Source organism: Pleuronectes platessa, chromosome 4 (assembly GCF_947347685.1).
Source record: "Pleuronectes platessa chromosome 4, fPlePla1.1, whole genome shotgun sequence".
NCBI lineage: Eukaryota > Metazoa > Chordata > Actinopteri > Pleuronectiformes > Pleuronectidae > Pleuronectes > Pleuronectes platessa.
This window is the reverse complement of record NC_070629.1, coordinates 21,439,071-21,452,577: the sequence shown is the minus strand read 5'-3', so window position 1 is coordinate 21,452,577 and position 13,507 is coordinate 21,439,071. Positions and strand designations below refer to the sequence as shown.

At 44.3% G+C, this 13,507-nt stretch overlaps 1 protein-coding gene across 1 annotated transcript in view; it reads left to right on the top strand.

Moving 5' to 3' along the window:
- The first annotated feature begins 8,723 nt into the window (after positions 1–8,723).
- LOC128438489 (cAMP-specific 3',5'-cyclic phosphodiesterase 4D) overlaps positions 8,724–13,507 on the top strand; it is a 31,552-nt gene continuing 26,768 nt past the window's right edge. The window contains exon 1 of the mRNA XM_053421071.1: positions 8,724–8,885. The gene's annotated coding sequence lies outside the window, so the exon portion shown is untranslated. The remainder of the gene's footprint in view (positions 8,886–13,507) is intronic.

Sequence of the window (13,507 nt, the reverse complement as noted above, 5' to 3'; positions counted from 1 at the left end):
TAAATCTCTAAAATGACTTGTAGGTGATTCATCTTTGAAGTCTTGTGTAATCGAAAGGGAAGTGAAAAGCAAACGGCCCAACCCACAGGTCAGTTCTAATCTTCAATCGGTGTTCCATAATGCATTTTCTTCAGAAAACCTTTCATAAGCCTAATATGTTACTGTTAGAAGCACAAACCCGTATGTGGGGTCAACGCTTATTTTTATTTGTGTTTCTTGAGAAATGCTCTGTTTTGGCTGTTTTTAACACTTTTGACCAGTAGGTGGTGCTGTTAAACAGACAAGAGAAGGTTTAAATCTACATCAATTAAAAAGCATGGAACTAATCTGTGTTTGAACGTTGCTCTATTTTATCTTCATCCATGTGACGTCATGATCTGCAGGTAGGTGAACCGTAAACCTGTGCTTTTCTCTCTCGCAAGGTGAAAAGCTTTATTGTTTTAAAATGATAGTCTCCAGAACAGAGGAAAATATTTATATTCTACTACACACATATTATTCAAATGCAATAAAAGTTTAGTTTTTTATTATAAGTTAAACCATTCAAAACTATTTCAAATGAGAATCCCACACGTCCCACATGCGGTTTAAGAGAGATGCCTGTTAATGAGTCCAGATCTCAGTCCAAATCCAGAGTTGGTTAGTGGCAATCATCTTCAAATCTGATTTTAACTTTCAAAAACAGAAAACGTTTTATTCCTGTGATGCTCGTTCAGCTCACGCTTCTGTCTGTTCATCTAGCACAAACCCACCCAGGACACAGGAGAGAGCCCACTGACCCGTCAGTCAGACATCAGCACAGTCCTTCTGCTCTCAAGTGGTCTGTGATGATACCACCACCGACCACCGACCCCTGAGCGACCCTCATCTGAGTGATGGCCGTTCTGAGAGCTTTTCATACATGACGGGAGATTGACGTCAGTGTCAGTGTCTACAAAGCACAGAAATCCTTTAAAGGCTGTTTGCATGTAAATATCCTGTTTGGAGACGGGAGCAGGCGCCGGGACAGACCAGCTCTCGGTGGGTGAGGACGATCGCCCTCCACCGTGATGAGTTCCAACAGCTCCTGTCTGTCCCAGAGCCTCCCTCCCAGGCCTGTACTGGTTTTCACTGTGTGAGAGGATGAGACAGCTGGCTCTACATCAGGCTGGTGAGTCACTGAAGAGGATTTGCTGCTGCCTTTCACCACATCATATTTATCTAAATCATGTTTTTTGTTAATATATATTAAGATATATTTTATCGTTTCAGTGATTTCATGTTTGGGATTGCTCAAATTATTTTACGCAGATTTGCTTCATGAATATAGCAGAAGCGATAAATGTAGAATTAGACAAATTGTCAACATCTGCCCCCCCCCCCCCCCCCCCTTTACTGCAGAGGCTTGTTAGTAAGAAAAACATCCTCTGATACGTCCAATAATGTCCGGATCATTAACGACGGACAAACTACATCTCTGCCTCAAATGATTATTTATTACACATAGCGCTCCAAACTCAGTCTGAGATTGGAAATGATTATTTTATCTCAGCATTATTTTCTGTGTCTGTCGGAGCGAATCTATAACGAGCTCTAATTGTATTTGGGTAATTACTTATTTTTGTCTAATCCATTTCCATTTGGACCATTGAATGTGTTTTTATCATCCATACTATTCAGGTCATGCGAGAGGATGTGTAAAAGTACCACGATTGAAATAAATGTAGCTAAAAGTATGTGGAAAAACTCAAAACTTGTAGAAACAGAATTTTTCCACCACCTTATATTGTCGCCTACAAGGCCACAAAATAAGTACTGTTTCAATTTTTGTTTTAAATCTGCTTAACAATTGTATGAATGTATGTGTGGAGGAGTAGTACCAGGAAAACAAATAAATCCAAACAATTGTTTCCGTTATTTTTGAGAAATCCTTCAACTAATCCTGATTCTGAAAGTATTTTTCAACTTTGACTTTGATTGTTTTTCGAGTCATTGTCCGTTAAACTATAGACTCATAAATATTGACGTACAGGAGTCGTTAATACAAAAGAGGAAATCATCAAGTCGTGAAACCAACTTTTTGTGAGTTTTTGACGATGGCCTCTCAGGGAAGTTGCCGTCGTCACACATTGCCACAATTTAAAGGTGACATACTGTACATCAGGAACAGTGGTGCTGTTCACTCCAATGTCTCCTGCCAAGAAGATTCACAGGGCTTTTAAAATGTCAGAGTCACAGTAGTCCACAGGATGAGCCGATAGCAGATAAGAGGAAGAACAAAGGATCCACGGTAATTGCTTTCTTTCTGGGCGCTGTAATTCAGCGGATCAAGGAGCTTCCAGGCGCATCATGTGCAACACTGACCAGGTCTGAGCACGTCTGCTTTCTTAACAGCCAGAATACATCCATGTCCGGATTTTCCACCTTGTCAAGGGGGTCACAGCGCCTTGGAAAAGCTCCAGTGAAATGATGACAATCAACAAAGAGAAGAGAGACCGGGAGTGTGGGAGCGAGCAGAGGCTGCCGGGGGGGGGGGGGGAGAGCAGCAAAAACAGGATGGACAGAAGAAAGGAGGCCAAACGTCATCTTGTTCCACTGATAGACAAACTCTTTGATATAAGAGGAGTGAATTTAGGGATTAAACTATAAGAAAGTGCTTAGTTGATGGAGGTGAAGTTGGTTGGTCACATCTTTGCTACCTTTTAAAAAGTGATTATGGTGCAAGATGTGTGTGTGCGTGTGTGTGTGTGCGTGTGTGTGTGTGAGTAAATGGCTCTCTGAGAATTATTATTGCTATTTTAGATAATTGTGAGTATTTGGCTACATGATCATCCTCTGTCCCTTTCTCTTTCTCTCTATCTCTTCCTTTAGTGAAAATAAAAAGGGAGAATAAGTCAACTCAATCACATTTGTTTTGCATCCGACTCTGAGAGCAGAGTGAATGTTCAATAGATGCTTGACTTCAACTGTGCGTTTGTTCCTTAAGGCTAAACTTCACAGTCTCCTCCCCACGAGGAGCATATCTCTCCCCCCCCCCCCCCCCCCCCCCCACACACACACACACACAGCTTTCACAGCAGCTCTGTGACGCGCAGCAGTGGAACAAATACAATGTGTTTTAGACCCAGGGGTGTTTTCCAGGTACTTATCTACCACGCAGCAGTTTATCGTCTGTCCAGAAACCAATTTATTGATCGCTGTCTTGTGTTCAAATAAGGCCTCAGCAGAGTGAGTCTGGTCGGCAGTGTGTGTTTGTGTGTGTGTGTGTGTGTGTATGTCAGCTGCTGCCTCTGTGGCTGTGAGCTGTCATATCTGCTAAAGAACAGGCAGCAGAGAGAGGTTATGTATGTAGCCGGCCGGCTTTCATAGTTTTCCTGCGCTAGAGGAATCTTCATGTAGCCTTCCATCCTTCAGGGTTTTCAGATTAAACACTTAAACTCTTTCCCTTTGCTCTGACCAATTACAGATGTAATTCTGGATTAATTTTCCCCGCTGCCTGATGTCTTGATGGAAATTCACAATGAAGCGCACCCCCCCCCCCCCCTTCCCCTCCTGTGAGGCCTCAGGGCCAGACGGCTTCGTACAGCTTCACTCTGCTTGCTTTGCTGTCTGCCTGTTTGCATGGCCGCCCTCTGAGGGTCCCGCCCACTCTGCTGCTTGTACATCCCTGTCTGCCTGGTTCCATTCTTGCCGGCTTTGATTACAGGAATTCACCATTTAGATTTATCAAAGTTAGTTTGGTGTTTTAGAAAATATGTAGAGCATTTAATGAGAAGAACTGTCGGATGATGATTATCTTAGCTCAGGATAAAGACTAGAAAAGGGTAAAAATGCGAGATGGATACACACAGGTTTCTTTTATCCTCAGAAAAAGAGAGTGAAAACAAATAGAAATTTGTTCGGGAAGTTTTGGTGGGATGACTTCTTTCTTTCCCAGCATCCTGAGCACGTGTCTGAATTCAAAAATGATTGGTCTGCTTGTGCGTCAATCCGTCAGTGTTTGGTTGTCAAGGCCGTTGCCAGCCTGAGTCACAGGATCACACACTTTGACGATATGCTGACGTCGCCTGTCCACCTAAAAATGATAAAGGACCCGTCTATGACAGAATATCAAACGTATCCTCCAGCAAATGCAACTAGAAAACCATGATACAGTGGGACATTTGGACAGAGGCAGTGGTTTCTGCTTCCTGTCTTTACGTGAAGTCAAACTAACTCTGCTGGCTTCAGCTTCTTATTCACAAACCAGGTTTGAGAGTGAAATCTTTAACATCTTACTTCTAATACATTTCTTCACTTCCCAAGCTGTTGACCTATCTTTGTCTGTTTTACCTTTAGGACCTTAGGTAATCCTAATACATCAAATAAATAACGTTAAATCAAACCTGTGACTCAAAACAAGTGCAATGGAAGAGAATATAATCACAATATAGAATGTATTATCGCTGTGCTTTTGCATGCTTACGTAACCACACTATTATCTCTGCTTATGCATATCATGTGTGACAAGAAGACCGTAGCATGTGTGACCTGACAAGATGTCCGTTGGTGACCTGCCTCATGGCCGTTTTATCATAACGTTTATCTACTAGATTCACGAGGTGCCAGTCTCTGAGGTATCCAGACATCAGAGCCACTGGGACTCACTGTGCCGTCCCCCACCAATCTGATCTTCTAGTGGTTTACCTTGTACTCCATTGTCACACAAACACACTTTATCTTTACGCACACACACACACATCGGATTCTTACGCACATTCATAACCTCTATCTGCATAAAAGAGCAAGTTGTTTCTTTGTCTTATCCATCTTCACATGTCCCGATGCTGCAATAACTGTTTGACCTTCTCTGCCCAAGAATAAACGTGCACTTGAAATACCACGATGGTGAGCTCTCTTTATTTCAGAAGTCTTGCAGAGTCAAATTTCCTCCACACAAGTCAAGAAGGAGGATTCCTGTAAATTAAAAAGAAAAAGCTTTTGTCCCAAAACTATACGTGCCGGGCTGAACATCCGGTCTGATTCAGATATAATCAGTATTGTTCAACTGCCTGTTCCAGCTGCTCCTGTTCCCGGTCAATATTTGTATGAGGCAAGAGGCACATTACCTTCAGTGTGTATGTGAGTCTCTTCAGTCATGATGGGAACATTACCTAAAACTGTGTTCTGAGAATTTCTCTAAAGAATCAACAGCACAGATGCATTTTCCCATAATTCTCTGTTTCTGCGAACCCTCCGTGTTATCGGAGCAGTTGTTTGACATCATTGTTTTTTTTTTTTAAAGCTTCGCTGTGGAAAATGTACAGGCCACTGAAATCAGAAATACAAATGCAATGTGAGTAATGTGATGTTCTCAGCTGTTTGACTGGACGAGAGCCCAAAGCTGAACATGTTCCACAACTTGTAAGAAAAAGCAGCAGGCAGAATCGGCAGCAGTTGTCCAGAGGGGCGGCTCACGAGGTGCACACTTTGATTTGATTTGATCAGTCCTGATGTTTGTCATGCAAGGTTTCAGTACATGTGTGCTGCTTTGCACTGTTTTACCGTCAGACTGTTCATGCAGCACAGCAGTGTGATCAATGTTAACCTTCATTTCATGTGCACATGCAGCAGTGACTGAATTCAGCTCAACCTGCAGCCCCATCCAGTTTATTAAGTCCTCGAACACTCTCATACCGTGCAGCATGCTGAGAGTTATTTCACATATTTCTTGGTGACTTTGGAAAACAATCAGACGTAAAATTAAGTGTTTGAGTTAATTCATCTTTTCATTATCTCACAAGGTTAGAAATATTTCATATCTCTGTGCCTGCTTATTGCAAAGGAAGGAAAAATGCTGTGCTAACCCTCTAAAGAGAGAGAGAGCACCATCCCTGTAAGAGAGTCACAGTGTGTGTAGGCTGAAGCAAAACGTGCTGGAATCGAACTGTGGGATTTCGATAAAGTGGTCAAGATGGACATGTGGAACAACTGGGCTTCTGTTTATTTGTAGAAATTTGGATATAAGAATCTTCAGATGCAATGATTTTCAGTCCCGTGTCTGGTTCAGGCTGCAAAATTGGTTGATTGTACATTTCCCATAAAGTTTCTTTTTAATCAGACCCTTCATGCCTAATGAAAGCCCACATCTGTCGGCTTTTATGACCCCAGTTTGGAATCTGCTGTAAATTTCAATCTTATAAAACCCAGCCGATGACATCAGTATGACATCACCAGGGACATTCAGCTCCTCCAGGCCGACACAAGTCACTGGTCAAGCTCCATTTATCACTGTGGTGACACGGTGTTGTTTGGCGGAGCTCTCATTCAGATTAACCCACTTATTTGTTTTTCTGGCAGAGTTATGAGGAAAGACTGTTATGACAACAGCAGATGACTTAACTGGCTGGTGGCTGTAGCTTTATATCAAACAGACGTGAGAGTGGCATCGAGCTAACCACACACCAATAACCATGTGTGGTCAGCATCGCTTCGATATAAGTCATCAACATGACCGGAACATAACCTCAAACAAACAAAGATTCAAGGAAACATCATTTTAGCAGCAGCTGATATGTTTTCTATTAAGATGGGGAACTGTTCTTGGTTAACACAGTTGGTCCGTAACAAATATGATGACATTGAAGAAAATCATTCAGGGTCAACATGTTTGTTTTCTGGAAAAATATCTGATCTTAGAGAACAGAATGAACAAGACCTTCTGGTTATAGTGTATGTAGGCTTACAGCAGTTCAGGATTGTGGTCGGGTTTTATAGAGAAAAAAGTCCAAAGTGACATCTGACCAAACCTCCATCTCTCCCTGATCTCTGGAGTTTGTTGCCTAACCTAATAGAAGCGACCCCTGGGCTCTGGTGTGGAAGTCGTGTGCTTGGGGTGGCTGCGGCTCAGGAGGTAGAGAGGGTCATCCACTATCCAAAAGCGGATTAGTTCGATTCCCACCCTCCATTCTGCATGCTGAAGTAAAGTTGAGCAAGACACTGAACTCTATTTGTTCCAGTGGCCGACAATGTGTGAGCGATGTGTGATAGAGAAGTTGCTGCAGATTGATACATGTGTGTGTGAATGGGTGAACATTTCAAGACTGCCCTCATTCGCTCCACTGCTGAGACTAAATGTACTGCTGAATGGGCTGCAGCCCTTTTTCCAGTCCTATTGATCCCTCAAAGCGCTTTACCCTCCGAGCCACAATCACCAACTCCCACAAACGCTCATACAAGACTATGCATTTTTTTCTATCACACACCAGTCACAAAGCTGTTGATACAGCTGTCAGCGGCAAGTCGGAGTTCAGTATCTTCACAAAAACACTTTGGCACTTGGGCTGGAGGAGTCGTGGAGGACGACCTGCCCACAGCTACCTCACTCCTGGTATGGTAAGTATGTTCATATACTGGTATCACAATGCATAACCGTATCAATCCTCTCATCAAAGTGTCGACTGTTAGTGATACTTGGCTACTTGAATATTATCACACAAAGATTTGTGTACAAAGTTTATTATGTCTGATCCTGATCCAAATGTTCCAGATGAACTTCCTAACAGCTCAGACTCCTGCCCCACTTTAATTCACCTCCAGGCTGAGGTGAGAATCTCTCTCGACCAAACACTGAGCCTCCAACAGTTCCAGGGTGTAAATCAAGGTGTCTGACTGTGTGTGTGTGTGTGTGTGTGTGTGTGTGTGCATGTGTGTTTCAGTGCGTCAGTGTGTGTCACTTAAATAAATAAACATGACAGACTCTGTTTCAGCAGTTTACAAGTCGAGCAAATATCCCCAGGCTCTGCAACACAAACCACATCTGCCTCATCAGTGTGTTGTTACACACCGAGAACATTAAGAATCCATGTCTCTCTCAGGGTGCACTGTTAGTCCTCATTGTCGCTGAAGCTTAAGATTCCCATCATCTCTGGGAGCCGCCAGTTCATGTGTGGGTGTGCGACTATGTCGACTACCACTGATATGTGAAACCACATTCGGGGTTTATTTCTCTTTGGGAATGTTTCCATTTCTGAGTAAGTTTTCCATGAAAAGATCCAAAGAAGTTGGACAAACACTTTTAATGAATCTCTGGATACAAATACCTCAATAAGCCGAAGTTGGGCATGAAGCAGGGCCCGTCGTGGAGAGCTCACCAGCACATCACAGGGCCGAGGTACAAACACAAGCGAGCCTTCACGCTCACAGTCAATGATGAATTAATCTAAACCGCGTGTGTTTGTACGATGGGAGGAACCTGGAGAAAACCCCCTGCAGACACCAGGACAACATGAACACAGAATATACAAACCCACATCCATCTTCTCATGAACCGAATGAGAATGATACACATCTTCACATCCAAATCTAGATGAGAAAGGCAAACAAATTAAAGTATGCTTCCATAAATGTTGATCTATGCGCTTAAATAATAATAAATTACTCATCTGAGGTCTCAACACAGAGCATAATACATCTTTTCTTATATTGCTATTTATTAAAAGTACATTTCTCTATAATTATGATATTGTTTTGTTGCCCAGCTTCACTGTAGCACTGCCACACTCTTCTTCTCCTCAACTATGGGAACTTCCAGGAGAAGAGGGGTGGAATGGGGGGTTGGTCTGTGGGTGGGGCTGGAGAAGCAGAGGCACCCGATTGGCCGAGAGGCAGGAAGCACTCTGCCGTGATTGGCTGCTGGGCCTTGGAGCTCAGAGCTTTGTTCCCTCCTCCTTATTTGCAGACAGCATCATCAGTCAGCGAGCAGCAGCGGAGGAAGAGGAGGAGGAGGTGGATCTCTGTGTGTGTGTGGTGGTGGGAGATGAGCAGCTCACACTCAACTTTGTTTTGGTCTCTTCTCTGATTGGGAGCAGGCAGGGACGCAGTGGAATAAGTTAACTCTTCCTGGAAGTTTCTCCAAAGGATAAAAAGTAAGTTCTCAGCCTCTCTTTCTGAACTCTGGCAGAAGTAGTGTGGTGGCTGCTGTTGGATGAAAAAGGGGACACAGCACTTTGCTTTAATGTGACATCAGACTGTAAACACACACAGCAGCTCCTCCTCTGCACAGTTCGAATGCACACACTCAACTTGCACTTGAAAGGTGTGTGTGTGTGTGTGTTTACATGCAGGCAGCATGTGATCTCTCAAGAGTGTGTGTTTTGCGTCCAGTGTCTTTCAAAGTGTCTTGTCTCTGTCCATAGCAGCCTTGTGCTTCAGGGGTTTGGAGGGAGCGGTGCAGTGCGACTTCACGGTGACAAGAAGCTCATCAGCAGCAAACTTCGTACTGCAATGCTCCTCACTGATAGAGGAGCTCAAGGACTCTCTCTCCCCCCCCACACCTCCCTAAAAAACTCTCCTGGTGGTGTGACTTTCAGGCTGCTGCTGCTGCTGCTGCTGCTGCTGCTGGTGATGATGGCAGTGGATAGTCTGCTATAAATAGGCCTGATCCAAAATGTGCTGCAGTCACCCATAAATTCAGGGACGTGACACGGCCATTGTTTGCATTAGAGTCTGACTCCAATGTAAACAAAGATTAATACATCCTGATGCCCCCTCTTTTAGACCCCGAGGGGAGGGGAGGTGATGGCACACACAGGGGGGGGGGGGGGGGGGGGGCAATAGGAGTAGGCGCGCCATGTGTCCCTCAGTGTGTGTCTGTTTTGTGTGGAGGTGGAAAGTGCTAACATGTGTTACTTTCTTTCCTCGTCAAACATCCACACGTGGCAGGAACAGTTCCCTTTTTAAGAGGGTTATCACCTCCGCTGATCAGTCACAGAGATAATCCCCTGATTTCCATACACGCTCTTATCACGCTAGCAGTCAAAGCAGCTTGTTAAAGTTTTAACAACATTACAAATGTTGTTTATTCAAACAAGGAAACAGACTTTGCAAATGTTGTGACGTATGTAAGCAGGGAGAGTGAGTTTAAAAAAAGTTCTGTGATGCAGAATTGGCAGCCGACCGGATCCGAACACATGGAGCTTGTTTGTGTTTCATCTGCCAGCCCCCCCCCACTCGCAGGTGCTCAGATGGCATAGCTATGAAGTTGGTCTCATAAAAACCAGCTTGCCATGTCAGCTCTTCAAATCACATTCTTACCTCCACAAAGGAGGTTATGTTTTCATCCCTGCTCTGTTTGTTTGTTTGTGGGTTGGTTTGTTTGTCAGCAGGATTACGTAAAAGCCACTGAAAGGAATTCCACAAAACTGGGTGGAAGGATGGGACATGGGCCAAGAAAGAGTCCGTTAAATTTTGGCAGGGATGCGGACAAAGCGGCAGATCCAGGAATATTTGTATCACGTTCTTTTGGACGTCTTCGCAGATGTCACAGGAAATATGTGATGAAATAAGTCCAGCATGTTCATGTTCCTGATTGGGTGCAGTTTGCCGTGCGGCTCGATTGAATTGGATTTATATGCGCTCAAAGTTACTCTCAACAGTTTTAAATCAAAGAAATAGTCAAACAATTTTGGACCCATGTTTTCTGCCTTTCTTGCCAAGATGAAGATGTGAAAAACTCACAGCACACTCGAGACACGAGGGGATACTTCAAAGTGAGCAAAAACAAATAAACGACTTAATTGATCATAAATTGAAATGTATTCCTTGTCCAGCCTTTTAGTATTTTGGATCTAGAAGATCTATATGTGGTTTTACAACTATGTCCCAATGAACGTGATGGATTTGGTGTGGAACCTAAGGGGACTGTTTGGCCTTGGCGGCTCTACCTTATTTAACTCAGATTGAAGAATTTGACAAAAAAAAAAAGCTGGGACAAAAGACGTCCACAAAGAATGTCCAAACTAGCGGCTTCCTCCTGTCGGCAGTTCCTCGCCTGTAGTGTCCATGAACTACCTGTCCCCCTGTCTCTCAGCCTGTCGTCTCCGAGCTGCTTCATTGCAGCGTACGACACAGGGAGCCTTGTTTGGACCTGACCTCTACTATGCAAACACACACTGTCAGATTGCCAGCCTGCACTTCAGATCCACGTGAATGAATCTGTGAGAGAGCGTCACACTGAGCTCATTGTTTCACCTGAGCATCCCCGGCTGTAATCATGAGACTCTGACCCGTGTGGTCTCTCCTCCTCACTGTGGAGATCAGGCCGAGTCAGACTGAAGGCAGAGAGACGTGTGCGCTGAGTCGACAGCAGCTTCTTTAATACCACACAGCATCAGAGAAGAGGATCAGGGAACCTCTGCTTGCATTGTTGTTCTGATGTTGCCCCTGGTCGTTTTTCTGAATGAGTGTCTGTGTTTGCCTTTGTCAGTGAATGGGAAGACAGAGTAATGAGTTTGGCCAAATGTACACTGTGTGTGTGTGTGTGTGTGCCTGTGCGTGTGCGTGCTGTAAGTGGACAAAGAGCATCTGCACTGCAATGCCTTAATATCAATCTGCTGAAGAAGCATCTCTGCAGCTGCATGTGTGTGTCTGCATGCACTGTGCACACTTTGATGTCTAAACTTACTGTGGCAACGTCCTCGCAAGTTTTTGATCAGGCTCTGTCGTGATCAGATGGCTCCTTTAGCAACAACAGTTATGACCGATATAGTCAGTGATGCTGTATATCGAGGCTCGGGGGTCGGGGCTCAATCATCAGCAGAGGGCTGCGGTGTTTAGTGCCAACAAAGTCAAATGTCACAGGTTTCCCTGAGCCATTCCTGGCATTCTGTGAGTAGGGGTCAATGGAAAAATTATATAATCTGCTTCCCAAAGCAGATTCATTACTGTAATAAAGGCAGTGTTTGTTTTCCCCTGTTTTCTTCTGGCAAGGGAGAATATGCAAAGACCTCTGAAGCTCTCGTGCAACGGCATACATACACATAGACACACACACAGACACACACACTAGCACACACATTTAAGCAAACATCGCCAAAGGCATTTAAGTATCTTTTTATTGGAAACCATGTTCTCATAACAACGAGCAGGACTGTCTCCCTGTGCTAAAGGCTATTAGAGGTCATCCTGGGACTTTGCTGCTCCGTCCAACATCACTCATTTACTGAGCTTGTTCTCTGTTAAAGTCAAATCCTCTCTCATCTCATACTTTTCCAGAAGATCCTCACCAGGTATTTTCACCGGTTAGTTTTACGTATCTGTTTTTAACTTTTAAAGTGACAGGAAGCAGATTTTTGGGGGGGAATCTTGGTTTGTTGCTTAGGTAAGAGATGATCCCTGTCATCAGATGTTTGGTGAAATTGCCACGAATCCAGTGATGGATGTGCTGTTTGATAATAAATTTGAGCACAAGTGTAACTTTTGAACAGCTTGATGGAGTCTCTTCCCTCTGCAGACCCTTAAAAGGCAACACACTGTCATGCCTTGAGACTGTCCGCTGATATGACACATAATGACTTACACAGATAAGTCCAAAACAGCATGGACAAAAAAAAGGAGAAATTTGCCTCCCCTCCTCCTTCTTCTTCTCCCTCTGTGTCTCCTCCACTCTGCTGCACGGCCAAATAAACAGCGTCCCTCAGCACAGCTGGATGGTATCAGGGGAACAACGTCTTACGATGAAGCCACGTTGGTCTGCAGGGGGGTGGATATAGCTTCTAATTGATGTCATGTACAATAACATGAGCGGGGATGTGACGAAACCGATGACGAGGCGGGAGCGGATCTCGGTCTCATGCAGCAGCAGCAGCATCTGCGTGTGTGTGTGTGTGTGTGTGTGTGTGTGCGTCTTTGTTACGTGAGGCAGGAAGAATGACCTGCATGGGACATGAGGCAGGAGTAGAAGAAAAAACAGCTGTGACCTGGGGTTCACTTGCATTTCCCTTTCCCTTGTCTCACTGGAAGTCCTGTCATTGTGTTAAACTCATAGTAAGAGCTTGCACTGCTTTTACAGACACTGGAGCAAGTAATGTGGGATCTGAATTGTGGAGGAGATGGGTGGGTGGGGTATGTGTGTGGGGGGGGGCTTAATTTTGTCCCTCGAGGGCGATGGTATGCGCTGGTCATCGTTTGGTCATCTCGCAGCAGTGCACTTCCTGGTGCCTTGTTTAACAAATATAAAATACTTTTGTTTTTTCCTGTGCCACTGGAAAATGTTTCCATAAACAGCTGCTGACATTTTCTATGTTTGGACAAGGGTCGCTGATGTTGCTCTTAAAAACACAGGAAATCCTGAACGCCACTTTGAGAAGTTTAGGAGCTGCACAATAAGAATATTTAGCGTTTTTGAAGACCATATGATAGTGGGAAGAAAGAGAGTAACAACTGATTGGAGATGCACTGCAACAGATCGGCTTGTCTCTCGCTGAGGGCCGGTCGCGTTGCTCGGATCGGGCACACACGGCAGAGTAATTGGAGTTAAGTGCCTTTGACAGCTAGTGTTTGTGCAAGGAAGGGTTGAATAAACATCAGGGGCTGCACAACTCTTTTCCCCTCAGCAGCAGCTATTAGACTTTCCCCCCCCCCTCCACAATTAACCAAAAATGACTCACTTCAGCTTTTAGTCTTTACAAAGTTTACATTGTGTGAGTGACACCTACGTCCCATGTGCTTTGTTGTCAGTAGGGAGTGCTTGCCAGTTGGCATGAGGCTA